General features: G+C 39.5%; 1 protein-coding gene across 4 annotated transcripts in view; it reads left to right on the top strand.

Moving 5' to 3' along the window:
* The first annotated feature begins 1635 nt into the window (after positions 1-1635).
* LOC109431859 (regulator of gene activity) overlaps positions 1636-13004 on the top strand; it is an 81611-nt gene continuing 70242 nt past the window's right edge. For all 4 annotated transcript variants that reach the window (XM_062856056.1, XM_019708121.3, XM_062856055.1 and 1 more), the window contains exon 1: positions 1636-1810. The gene's annotated coding sequence lies outside the window, so the exon portion shown is untranslated. The remainder of the gene's footprint in view (positions 1811-13004) is intronic.

The following is a 13004-nucleotide window of genomic DNA, read 5'->3' as shown; positions in this document are numbered from 1 at the left end:
TAAATCGATCGAATTTTCATTAGTGTCAAACTGATGTTGTTTCTTGAGTTCTTTCCCTGTCAAATAGGGGAAAATACATATTTTGGACACAGCAACGCGTCAATATTTTTTGGACACTTACGGCAAAAACAAATGGAAGTGTCCACAATATATTGGCGTAACGCTGTGTCCAAAATACGTTGGTTCCCCTATTTGACCCTGTGTATTTTGGCACCGTCCACAAATTACGTAACGCTCTATGAGGAGGGAGGAGTATGGCCGAGCGTTACGGTCCATACAAAAATTTAGCGTTACGGAGGGGGGGGGGGGGGGGCTATAAAAATGTAGATTTCAGCATATTCGTGTAGTGGACCATACTTCATATACCAGTTCATTTTTGAATTTAAACAGTTTTGCCACAGAGAAACAGACGTAACACTTAGAACAAATTTCATTAAAAAACATCGTCACGAAAACGCAATCGCCCAATGCTAAATGTGCTGTGTTTGGCCGGGCCACCACTAGGTGGCGGTAGTGAGCAAACGTCAAACAGGAGCGAAAACGATGGCAGCGCCGCGAATGGCCAGTCGACCTACTACCGAATATTTGAACCAACCGTTAAAAAGGTGAACGATGAGAAGCGAGCAGAGTGTGACGTCTGTTTCTCTGTGGTTTTGCTTTTGCTTCTAACAGTTGACGTTTTCTAATAAAAGGAAAAGCAAAGATTTAAAATTTATTTTCATATATCTTCAAAATGTGTTCTCTCCAGGGGAGCGACACTAGTTTTGCCAAGGCAAAAAAACCTCAAAAAAGTTGAAAAAAGTCCAAAACAAGTCGCTAAAACCCTCAAAAGTTTTGCGGGTTTTTTCGACTTTTTTTTGGGTTTTTCGGCTTGGCAAAACTAGTGTCACTCCCCCCGGTTCTCTCCTAATTTTGGACATTAAACTTTCAAAACACTTATTTCGCCTATCGTCCATCATTTTAAAATACGAAAATTTTGAAGTTTTCAATCAAGATTTTTTTTCTTTGCGTTCCGTCATAGAGAATACGATACAACGTGCTTATCAAATCCTTTCGGGCTATCATCTTGATCATACACAGAATGATAGAATCATTCACCCTATCAGAAGTGTATAATAGTCTATTTTACGAAACGACAACAGTGTTGATATTGATATTAACACTCACGGGCTTGGGCGCAACCTCCTGTCAAATTTTCATTCATGAAATGAGCGATCAGCTGATCCGAAACGTCTCGTAAAATGACTCATACATTTTTATTAGGGTTGTCTCTTCGGACGGCTTACCGCTCACGGTCCATCTCGCCTTCTCAAGATTTTAATATCATTTTTTATATTAACATAAGTTCCTCATCTTTCCCCGCATCCGTGCCATTTCGCTCATCTGCCATTTTGATCGCTCCGCGTTTCGCCTTGTCCGTGCGTGCGGGAGTGGGACGCCTGCTCTCTCTGATGTTCGTCGGTTCACGCAACACACAAAAAAAAATCGCCTCTCACTAGTCCTGTTCAACGACGTAGGTTGAACTTGCTCGAAGTTGCTGCATCCTACTCTTACCCATTTGTCAACAAACGGGAAAGAGCGGGATGGAGCAAGTTCGAGCTAGTTCAACCTACGTCGTTGAACAGGACTACTGTTCCGTATCTTTGGCAGCAGCAGCAGCTCGCGTATTCCAATATGTCAGCCATTGTTTGAACCTGAGCAGATCCATTTGCAAAGGCGATTGTTCGGCAATTTTCGATCAGATTTTCGCGTTTTTCCCGTGCAAAGTTCGGTCCGTTCGGTGCGGCAACGTTTCGGTGTGAAATCTACGGTAAAAACGGATTGGGTTCGGCTGGGATTCCGTTCGAAAGAGGTGCATCATTTTGGTGGTTCTTTTTTTCCCTTGCTCGGGGAGTCGTGTGTGTGTGTTGCTTGCTTGCTTGTGCCCCTTCTGCTGTGCGGCCGTGGTGTGTCCCGTGTGCTGGCTGCTGGTGGCGAGGGATTCCCTTTCCCATCGCGGTTCTCGTCGAGAAGTATTGAGGGCCCCCGAAAAAAAAATCGCGTTTTGTGATCACTCTGTGGCACTGGGAAAGGACAGCCCCCGCGAATGTGGCAAGAAGCATCAGTAGTGGCAGCGAAATACCCTGGCCTCCTAGATTGTGTGTAGAAGTGGCAGAAGTGAGGAAGAGCTAACAAAAGTGGAATAAAGTGGAAGTTTTTTTTCGAACGCTTTTCCTCTGTGCGCGCTGGAGGCAGGAAAACCCAGCGAAGAAGAGCAGCTAATCGATCGTCGAACGGACGGAGCAGCAGCAGCAGCGAAGAAAAAAGAAGGAAAAACGGTTCCAGCACAGAGACGTGGAACTCCTGAAGAGGAGAAGCAAGAGTGTGTGGCAAGTGCGTGTGTGCGCAAAAAAAATAAAAGAAGAAAATCTCGGTCAGGACAAAAGTGATTACGGGCGGCGGGTGGTGGTAGGTCCGCCCGTGTTCTAGGCTGGTATGCTGATCCTGGGATGATAGTGGCGCAAGATGCCAGAGAATTTAATCAATGGGAGCCTCGGTCGGGTTTCTGCGGAGGTTTTGGGATACGAGACGGATGATGAGAATTGATTACCAACATGAATCTACATAGCTACAAACAAGGCACGGGGAAGTGCTAGTGGATTGACGTTTGGCGAGTGACAGCGGCGCTTTGTTGGGCAAGAGAGGGAAAAGTGGATCAGCGAAGAAGCGCTGTGCACTTATAGGGTAAGGTCTGGTAATTGGGGCAGGGTACAGGCACTGGTTTTGGCCAGTCTAAGGAATGTCAATCAACGACACCATGGCCATTTTTTTTCGGGCCAGTCATTATGAAATCTCTATTTTTTATGGTGTTACAACTCAATCCATGACACCATTTGCAACTATTTTCAACATATTTCCTAATCTTGATGTAAACCAAAAATGTCTCCAAGATTATTATGTATTACAAATAATTTGTATCGATTTGTAATAGTTTCTAATGTTTCTACTGTGACCTAATAAATAATTTACTACATAGCTACAGCTTAATGTTCAACCGAATAATAGGAGGCAATCAGTGAAGTACTAGATTGAAAGTAGTGAGCTGGATTTTTGTATGGTGAGATGATCAATTCTCCATTTCTGCAATGAAATGGTGCAAACAGCGTAGGTTATATGATTTATTGGCTAATTTGATGCTATTTGAGCAAAAGTTTGAATAACTGTGTTGTTGTATTATTTTTTCCTGCAACTTCAACAAAACAGTTACCCAAACTTTTGCTCAAACAGCATCAAATTAGTCAATAAATCATATAACCCACGCTGTTTGCACGATTTCATTGCAGAAATGGAGAATTGATAATCTCGCCATACAAAAATCCAGCTCACTACTTTCAATCTAGTACTTCACTGATTGCCTCCTATTACAATACAATACAAATACAACTTCTATAATTGTTGCAAGAGATCCTCAAGAAAATTTCGGAAAATTTCAAGATTACACATATTTTTATTACACATTAAAATTGTGTATTCTCCAGCGGAGAAGTTTTAGCTTCATTGTGTGAAATAATTTCAATGAATTTCATTAGGAATTACGACTGAAATTTTTACTTAACCACCTGAAGTTTAGTAGCGACCAGTTTTGTGGTTACTTCAGCAATTTCTCCTGAGATTCCTCTAAGAATTCTTCTGAGTATTCTGGTTGGAACTTTTCCAGGAATAAGTTTGCTTTTTCTAAAACTCCTCCTAGGAATTATTTTAAGGATATCTCCTCTTCAGGCATTTATCCACGGATTCCTCCTGGGATTCTTCCAGATATAATTCCTGCTAAGATTCCTTCAAGAATTCATGCAACAATTTCTTTTTGAAATCTGATGAAATCTTTCCAGAAATTTGCTAGGGTTCCTCCACGAATTCTTCTAGGATTCCTACAGAGGCTTTGTCCGGGGATTTTTACAGTAATTCTTCATGGAATTCCTCCCAAAAATTCTCTTGGCTGGCATTCCTCAAAGAATCCTACCGACATTGCTCCAGGAAATTTAATGGCAATTCCTACACAAATTCCTGCTGGGATTCCTCAAACAATTCCTGCTGCGGTTACTCCATCAATTCTTCCTGTGATTTCTCCAGGAATTCTGCTGAGAATTTCTGTTGGGATTTCTTCATAAGTTCCTCCTGTGATTTCTCGAGGAGACTTTCCTTCAGTCATTTCTCCGAGGAGTGTTTCAAGTATTCCTCCAGGGATTTCTTTTAGAATTCCTCAAGGTTTTTTTTTTGAATTCTTCCGGAAATTCCTGCTGGAATTGCTCTAACAATTTGTGCAAATGTTTCCACAGGGGAATTGCTGCAGGAATTCTCCAAGCTAATATCCCTGCTGGAAATCTCTCCTGCGATTTCTAATGCAACTACTGCATGGATTCTTCTAGGAAATTTTGCCACTAACGATTCCACTGGGAACCCCTCTAGAGATTTCTATAAAGGTTCTCCTAGACATTTTTCTGGAGATGCCTCCAGAGATTTATCAAGTAATTTCTCCAGAGATTGCTTTAGAGATTTATCCAAGTATACCTCCAGGTATTTCCCAAAGATTTCCTTTATAATTTTTGTGAGTATTCCTTCAGGAATACCCATGGGAATACCTCTTGGGATTCCTACAGGTAGTTCTGCGGGGATTTCTCAAAACAGTCCTTGCCATTCATGCTTAGATTTCTTCACGAATTCCTCCTGAAATTCCACAGTGGATTACCCGCATGAGACGCTGGTATATGGTACTCTTCCAAAAAATACTTTTGCATTTCGTCCAGAAATTTGCGAAATTCCAAGAAGTATTTCTTCTGGGAATCATCCATGAGCTTCCCTTCAGAATTGTGTTTGGAATTTATCCCCAATAACCGGAATTCCTCCAACAACTTCTTCTGGAAATCCTACAGGAGTACTTCCTGGGAGTTTTATAAATGTTTATTTTAGGTTTTCAAGAGGATTTCTTCCTGAGACTTCTCCAAGATTTCCTACTAAAAATCCTCCAGAAGTCCCTTCTGGGGCCTTTCCTGGAGTAATTGTTCAAGAATTCTTTCTATAAATCTCCCAGGAGTTTCTTGTGGGAGTGTCTACCTACCGCCTGGACAAAACTGGAAATCGGGAATTTTATTAAACAGGGAAAAATCTGGAATACTCAGAGAGTATCGTGAGTATTCAGGGAAATTTTGCACCGATAAAACCAGTGGCGTCTGGTAACCTCATTTTTACCTGTTCAACAACTCTAAAATTTGCATATGCAGGGAATTTATGATTATAATCAACATGGAAATGGGTGGTAACAACTTTTCTCGCCATTTTCTACGAGTTACTAGCTAATTTGATCCAAAAATTCAAGATTTTATACTTGTTGAACAGGTAGATTTGAGATTAGGGAATCGCCACTGGATAAAACAATAAAATATTGAGTCGTAAGAAAAAAAGAGTACCGTAAACTGGGGTGTAGTTGATCAGTGGGGTGAACCTGATCACTCAATTATCCGCGGATATAGACATTCTAGGAAGCAACAATTACATTTTAACCATTCGCATGACAATGACGTAACATTGAAATGTAATGGTAACTTCCTGGAAAGTCCATATCCGTGGGTAATTGAGTGATCAGGTTCACCCCACTTACGGTAGCGTACTTACGGTAGTTTACGGTAGCGAATTTTATTTCTTGTACATCAACTCAGAACTAGAGTTCACAGTGTTTACTACATCATCGTGGGTATGAATAAAAATGCTTTCAATTATGTAGTGTTACTGTATCCATACAATGATTTTTCCAGAAATTCTGTCAGTTCTTTCTGGAAATTCTTTGGAAATACCTCCTAAAATTCCTCACAGGGTTTTAGAAGATTCCTTCCTTTCCTTTGTCCTGATATTTTACGCAATTTATCTTGGTATTTTTAATTCTTTCCGGTTATTCTTCCTGATTCCTAACAGCATTTTTTTCAGGATTCGAACATTTCTTTCCGGAATTCTTCCTTGAGAATCTTCCAGGATTCCGGGATTCCGATCGATTTCTTCTGTTTTTTTTATGAGGAACATTCAGCATTTCTTCTAGAGGTTTTCCCAGTATTTCTCCCAGAGCTCCCGTGTGTTTCTACCAGGATTTATCCCGAGATCTCCACAAGAGTTTCTCTCAGGATATACCGCAGATGTCGTGGAATTTCTGGTAGTTTCTGTCGGAATTCCTCTTGAAGATTTTCAGATCTACTCTGGATTTCTCGCAGCGTTGCTCCCAGGAGTTATTCCTGGCAATTCTACTAAAGCTCCTCCAACAATTTTAAGCAGTTTTCAACTAATGATCTGAAGGGATTGCTTCCTAAATTTCTTCCGAAGTTTCTCCTGTGTTTTCTTCAATACATTTCCGATAGCTTTCTTCTAGAGTTTCTCCTTAGATTTCTACAGAAGCTCCAGCTGGTATGTTTCCCAAAGCTCCCGCGGGATTTCTTTTGAAGCTTCACCTGAGATTTCTTTCGGTTGTTCTCCCGGGACTTCTCTTAGGAGGGTCCTTCCTGTGTTGATCCTGGGGTGTCTCTCAGAGTTTTTCAGAATTTATCCTGGACTTTTTGCTAAAATTTTTTGGAGAGTCTTCTGGGCTACTGCAGTTATCTGTCATGGAGATCTTCCCGTGTTTTTCGGATATTTTTAAGGCTTTTCCTTGTAGTTGATCACCTAATTTCTTGAAGTGATTCATCTGAGATTATTTTTGACAGATTCCCTCGGGATTATTCGCAGAATCTCTACCCAATAGTTATTCTGGATGCTCCTTTTTGAATTTTCTTCAATTATTTCCCCCGGAGTTGTTGCAGGAATTTTCCAGAAATTTTCTCGGAATGTCTCCTGGGATAACTTACAAGATTTCTTGTGAGAAATTCTCGAAGAAATATAAATCCCGAAGAAATATAAATAGATAAATCCCGGGTGAAACTACGTGCGAAATCCCGCATGGAAATCCACGAGAAATATCTGAAAGAAAGCCCGCGGGGGTACATACTCTAGCAGAGACCGACCCCGTGAAAACCCTCGAAAAACCTAAAATAGTGAAAAATCTCGGAAGGGCTTATTTATGAAAGCAAATACGTAAAATTTTCTGGATATACCTGGGAAAACTGGAGAAAGTCAGGAAAGGAAAACCATTGATAATTTTAAGGAAAAAATCTGCGAGAAACTGAGAACGAATTTAAAGGAGGAATTCCGGAAGAATTGAAAGCAGGAGAATCATGAAAAGAATTTCGAAATCTCATCTTTACCACCAGCACTGAAAACAAACATTCAAGTTCATAATCAAAATTGTGTATGTAATTTAACGTTCATATGGTCTGTGGAACTACTGACTGAACTACTTATTTTTTTTCCAGATATTTTAGTTTACTTGGATGTCATTGTAGATGAAATGTTAAAGCAATTTCTTGCAATTAACCCGTTTTTATAGTTTTTTAATAAATATAGACAATTTATAAAAATTTGGGTAATTTTTGAACTATAAAAATTTAAAATTTCCCTCTGAAAAAAACCTGGAAAACTCAGGGAATTTTAGTTTGTTTTTTTGGGTGGACACCCTCAGAAGTTCTATCTGGAAATCTTCCAGGTTATCTTTCTAGGATCTTTCCAGGTTTCATCCAGAATCGCCTATGGAATTTTTACCGGATTTTTTTTACTAAGATTCCTCCGAGAGCTCCTGGAAATCTACCAAAAGTTCCTTTTTGGACTCTGCTAAGAGTTTTTTCAAGGAGAAAAAAAAACTGCAGAAAATCCCAGAAGGAGTTTCTAAGAGAATCCCTAGATGTACTTTCTGGGGGAATTTGCTGCAGAAATGTCTGAAAATCATCGCTGTTATTGGTCGTGGCCTTTCCATAGGGAGCATCCATTAAGTACGTCACGCTGAAATAGGGAATTTTTGACCCCCCTCCCCCCTTCGTACGGGTTTTTCCTATAGAGATAAGTGACATTTCTACACACGAACACTAGCGCACACACAAAAGTGCACGCCGATTGAAAGGCTATTCAGATTGCATATGTTATTATTGTTTTAATCGCCGCGATTTGATGTGCTTGTAGTTCATCGATTGGTTTTCGGCGAAAACCGATCGATTTGGTCCTCGCCGAAAACCAATCGATGAACTACAAGCACATCAGATTGCATATGCAAATATTACCCAATCGAATTGGGTAAAACGGGTAAATAATGATAAAACTAACGTCCGGGGTAAGAGTGCAAATATTTTCCTCGCAGTTTCACAACTACATCTACAAAAAAGGCACGCATACATTTGAACGTGATTACCACTATACTTAATACATTGCTTGTCACACTTTCACAAACTCCCCCTCCCCTTCTAGGACCGTGACGTACTCAATGGATGGCCCCATAGCTGTGAACATGTTAGCCCTTTCACCGCCACGCCCTTGTTTCATGTATTCGCGAGCTTCATCGTCTCATTTTGCAATGATCGATCGTCGGAGACATCCTGTATTCTCCTGGAATCCCTCCCGGAATTCTTTCAGGGGAACCCTTCAACAGTTCCAAAGCGATTCCGCCCAAAAATCTTTATTCAGGGATGTCTTACGAGATTGCTTTAGGAATTTTTCCAGCGCTGTGTCTCCAGAGTTTCCGACAATGATTTCTCGTATGTCTCTCAAATAAAGACAAATAAAAATTTAAATTTATTAATTTCTACCGAGATTCTTTCATGGATTTCTTCCAGCAGTGTCCCGGGATTCCTCTAGCGGTTTTCTTTCTTTTTCCTTCCCAGGTTTTCTGTTGTGATACCTGATTTCTTCAGGAATTCTTCCTGGATTATGGAATTACTCCCGGGATTCCATTATAAATTCCTCCCGGTACTGGTTCTTGTATCTATCTTCAGCCAATTCTTCTAGGCTTCCTTCAGGTGCATTTTCCGACATTCCATCTTCAGAGAATTCTTCCTGGATTCCTCCCGAGGTTTCCTCTGAGCTTCCTCAAGAAATTCTGTTCAGTATTCATCTGGAGACTTCACCCAGGATTCCTACAGAAATTTCTCTTAAGATTCTTCCGGAGATTCCGTCAGGGATCCCATAAAAGATTATTTCAGAAATGTCACCCGGGATTCTTTCACCTGGGATTACACCCGGTTATTCTAAGAGCCTCCTTTTGATATTCCGAGATTCTTTTAGGAATTCCTCCATGGATTTCTGCCGGAATTCTTTCAGGGATTGTTTCAGAATACTTCCTGAGTTTTCTTACGGGATTCTTTCAGCGATTTTTCCCGAGATTCCTTCATGTATTCCTTCCGGAATTCCTTCATTGAATCCTCATGGATTTTTTTTTCAAGGATTCTTCTCGGTATTCGTTTAGAGATTTCTCCAGGGATTCCTCCATTGATTTCTCCTGTGAATCCTTAGTTTATTTTTCCTTGATTACATTTGATGAATTCTCAACGGATTTATCCCGAGACTCTTTCAGGGAATCCTTTCGAAAATCTTTATGATTTCTTCAGGAAGTTTCTCGGAACTCTTTCCTACATGTTTCCTGAGATTCTTTTAGAGATTGCTCCAGGATTCTTCCAAGGGTTTCTTCCGTAAATAGTTCCAGAATCCCGGAAAGTTCCTTCCGGTGTTCTCTTCCGAGATCTGCCCAACCATACCTCCCGGAATTCTTTAAATGATTTATCCCGTAAAAAATGCAATGCTATTTTTGGTTTCTCCATTACAAAAAGGTCCTGGATCAACAGAGAAACGAATCCAAACTATTTTAGTACGGTCTTGCTGAATAAAAAATATTCGAATTAGATCATATAAAATCGGGAGTATAAAAGAAAAATAAGAGACATTGTTTAGAAAGATATACATGTCTGTAGTTAGCCGTAATGTAATCTGACAGGCTGACAGTCATCTCTTCACGCGTTTAGAGTTGGTTAATATCTATCTGGATCAGAATGTAACGATAAAATGATAAATTAATTGTGCTGGAATAAAGCTTGAGAAAATTATCAGATGTTGAGGCCCTCATTGAAGAAGTTTTTTGGACTATACACCGTAGACTTCCATTTTTTTCCGAGAAATAATGTTCATTTTATAGGAGCTTGACTGTGAATTACACATTTATTTAAACTTGAAAATTGTGCGACACCTTGGGCGTTCCAAACAAAAAAAAAGACAGATGGTGGCTCTATTTTGTGTGGTAATAAAAAGCAAAGATTTTCGACGAATAATACTCTCAAGTACATAAATAAAACGCAAGTGTCTTATCCAAATCATTTGATTTCAGTTCACGTACTTGACATTTTGCTTCGGAACCCTATAGAATTGTGGGATACTGGTATGATTGCGGTTCGTACTACGCGGTTGCCAAAATTTTACAGAATCAAGATGAAATGTTTGCTACTCTATATTTTTCTGGTGGGATTCCCGTAGAAGCTCCTTCTGGGATTCTTCCTGTGATTCCACCCAGAGTTCCTTTCTTGGTTTCTCCAGTATTTTTCCAGGATTGCTCAGAAAGCTCTTTGTGAGATTCTTCAAGGAATATTATTTCAAGGATTCTTCCATGGATGCTTCCAGAAGTTTCTCCTAAGATTTTTGAAAGAGGTTTCATCTAGGATTCCTTCAGGAGTTATTTCTGGGATTCCTCTAGGAACTCTTCTCTGGATTGCTCTTAAAAAAGACACTACACCGTCTTCAACCAGAGGTTGTACAGACTGAACAAGCACTAACATATGACAACGGACAACACACATAACACCCAGTGGCCCAGTGGAGAATTTTCCGTTTGACGAAAAGTTTTCCCCGACTGGAGCGGGAATCGAACCCACACTCCGAGGCTTACGAAACGTCTAGATGACTGACGCCTCTAGCCGCACGGCCACGAAGCCCACTGACTGTTCAATGTATTCGCATACACATTTCCTTCCCGTTGGAGGTGTATGACTAAACCAAGTTTTTCATCGCCATTTAGTTCTTCAGTATAAACTCTCACGGTAAAGAGTAAATAATTTGATAATCCATGTAACTGGGTTTTGATCGGGAAAACCCGAAATGTTCATTGAAGTAGGGTTTTCTGATGTTTACTCATTTGGGAACACTTGAAGCAGGTTCAAAAGAATGATTGAGACTTTGTACATTACCTTACTGTACTACCTACCGTTTTTACAATTCTTCCGACATGTTCTTGTGATACCAACGATTCTTCCTAGAAAATCTGACAACTTTACCGGACGACCCATCCTGAGCGTTTTGATACTTAAATGTTTTTTTTTTCAAATACCTGTGATTTTCTGTGTGCTTGCGATCAATCATCTCGATAATATGTCGTTGAAAGTTTGTCAATTCTTTCTGTCAATTCCTATTTTGAAGATAGCTCTTCTCGCGTTCTTATGGTTATGACTCCGCAAGTTATTTCCATGTTGTATCTCTTACAAGATAATAAGCATTGTCAAATTCTTGGGCATGAGTAAAATAGTGACACGAGGAAATGTCTGATGCTTTTTCCATTCAATATATTAGTTGAATTATGAACATAATGCCACTAAGAATGTCTTGTTAAACCAACACACGTACTAGTTGTGAGACTGATTGTAGGTTAATAATAAGGCATGCGCACAGCAAAATCTAACCAAAGAAAATCAAGCAGTAATTTACTTTAAATTAACATCAAAACATTGTTGATTTGACTTATTATATCCGTCATCCGTCAGTTTTGCACAGTACCTTCGATCGCTTGCCAAGAAATTTCTACCACCTTTGTGTCAAAATCAAACTTATTTTTTTGATGAAAGTTGTCTTTCTAAACTTTTTTTGAAAGTTCCAAGTCGCAATTCACGGTTACTCAATATTTTTCAATAGTTGTGAGTTTTAAGATGTATGAGATTTTACGTTTTTTGGAAAAATGCGGTACAATTTCCACATAGTTTTCTGCATACAAACGCAAGGATTCTCCGCCATAAGCAAGGCACAAAAATCAATCCAAATCAATACACAATATCTAAGCTTTTGAATAAGGGGTGCCAGCATTTTTTACGACATTTCCCATAGTGAAAAAATGATTTGTTGTACATGCATTTTTGAAAGTTCGGTTTTTCAAACCACAATTTCATATTGTTGACCAAAACTATGTATTTTTTGCCAAACTTCGATTATTTCTTGGTCTTTAGTTGATCTGCAACCTTTTCACGTTATAATCTATATATATAAAAATGAGTTTGAAGTTCCTTTGAGGCAACAAAACTCAAGAACGGGTGAACCGATCAGCATGAATCTTGCACGGTTTGTTTCGTATTCATGGTGGCTGTGTTTATATGTAATAAAAATTACGAAAATCAACCCAGAAAGTAAGAACATTGATAAAGTACTGATTTTTGATAAATTGGGAAGAAAATCAACATGACCGAAATGAAACCAATCTAGAGTGCGGTGCAGCAATGACCTCAACAGTTGTCAAACCATCTCAGCTTGGCAAGACAAGGTTTGCCGGGACAGCTAGTGATATATAAAACCGAATACTTGAAAGCTAACTAAAGTCTGTGGGGACGGTCGTTTTAATGTACATTGTCAGATTTTCAGCACGTTTGTGCAAAAACTTTTCGAGGACTTCTTGTTCCCTTGACTCTATTTCAAACACAATGTCAAAATATCTCCCGAAGTAAATATTTTTAGATTCCTTACACAATAAACTTTCATTTGCGCCATAGGTTGCCACGATTCGTTGAAAATTGCAAAATTTCTATCCAGAATGCGGTGGCTAAACCTTAGATTTTACTGCGTGCATACCTTAGATTACTGCACGAATTTATGCTGGCCTGCTTACTCTCACACGGAATTTGACGTTTGAGCGTTTGTCTTTAGTTTAATGACATTTGGCAAAATGAACACTTGGCATAAACACATTTGGCATAATGAATACTTGGCATAGAATGACCGTTATGCCAAATGTATCTATGTCAAGTAACCTTATGCAAAATGACGTTATGCCAAATGTCCCTCTATCTCAATGAATGTAGGTACTAGAATAATAAAAAAAAACT

Source organism: Aedes albopictus, chromosome 3, assembly GCF_035046485.1.
Source record: "Aedes albopictus strain Foshan chromosome 3, AalbF5, whole genome shotgun sequence".
Classification (NCBI taxonomy): Eukaryota; Metazoa; Arthropoda; class Insecta; order Diptera; family Culicidae; genus Aedes; species Aedes albopictus.
Note: the sequence above shows the minus strand (reverse complement) of the source record. Positions and strands in the feature narration are given on the sequence as shown.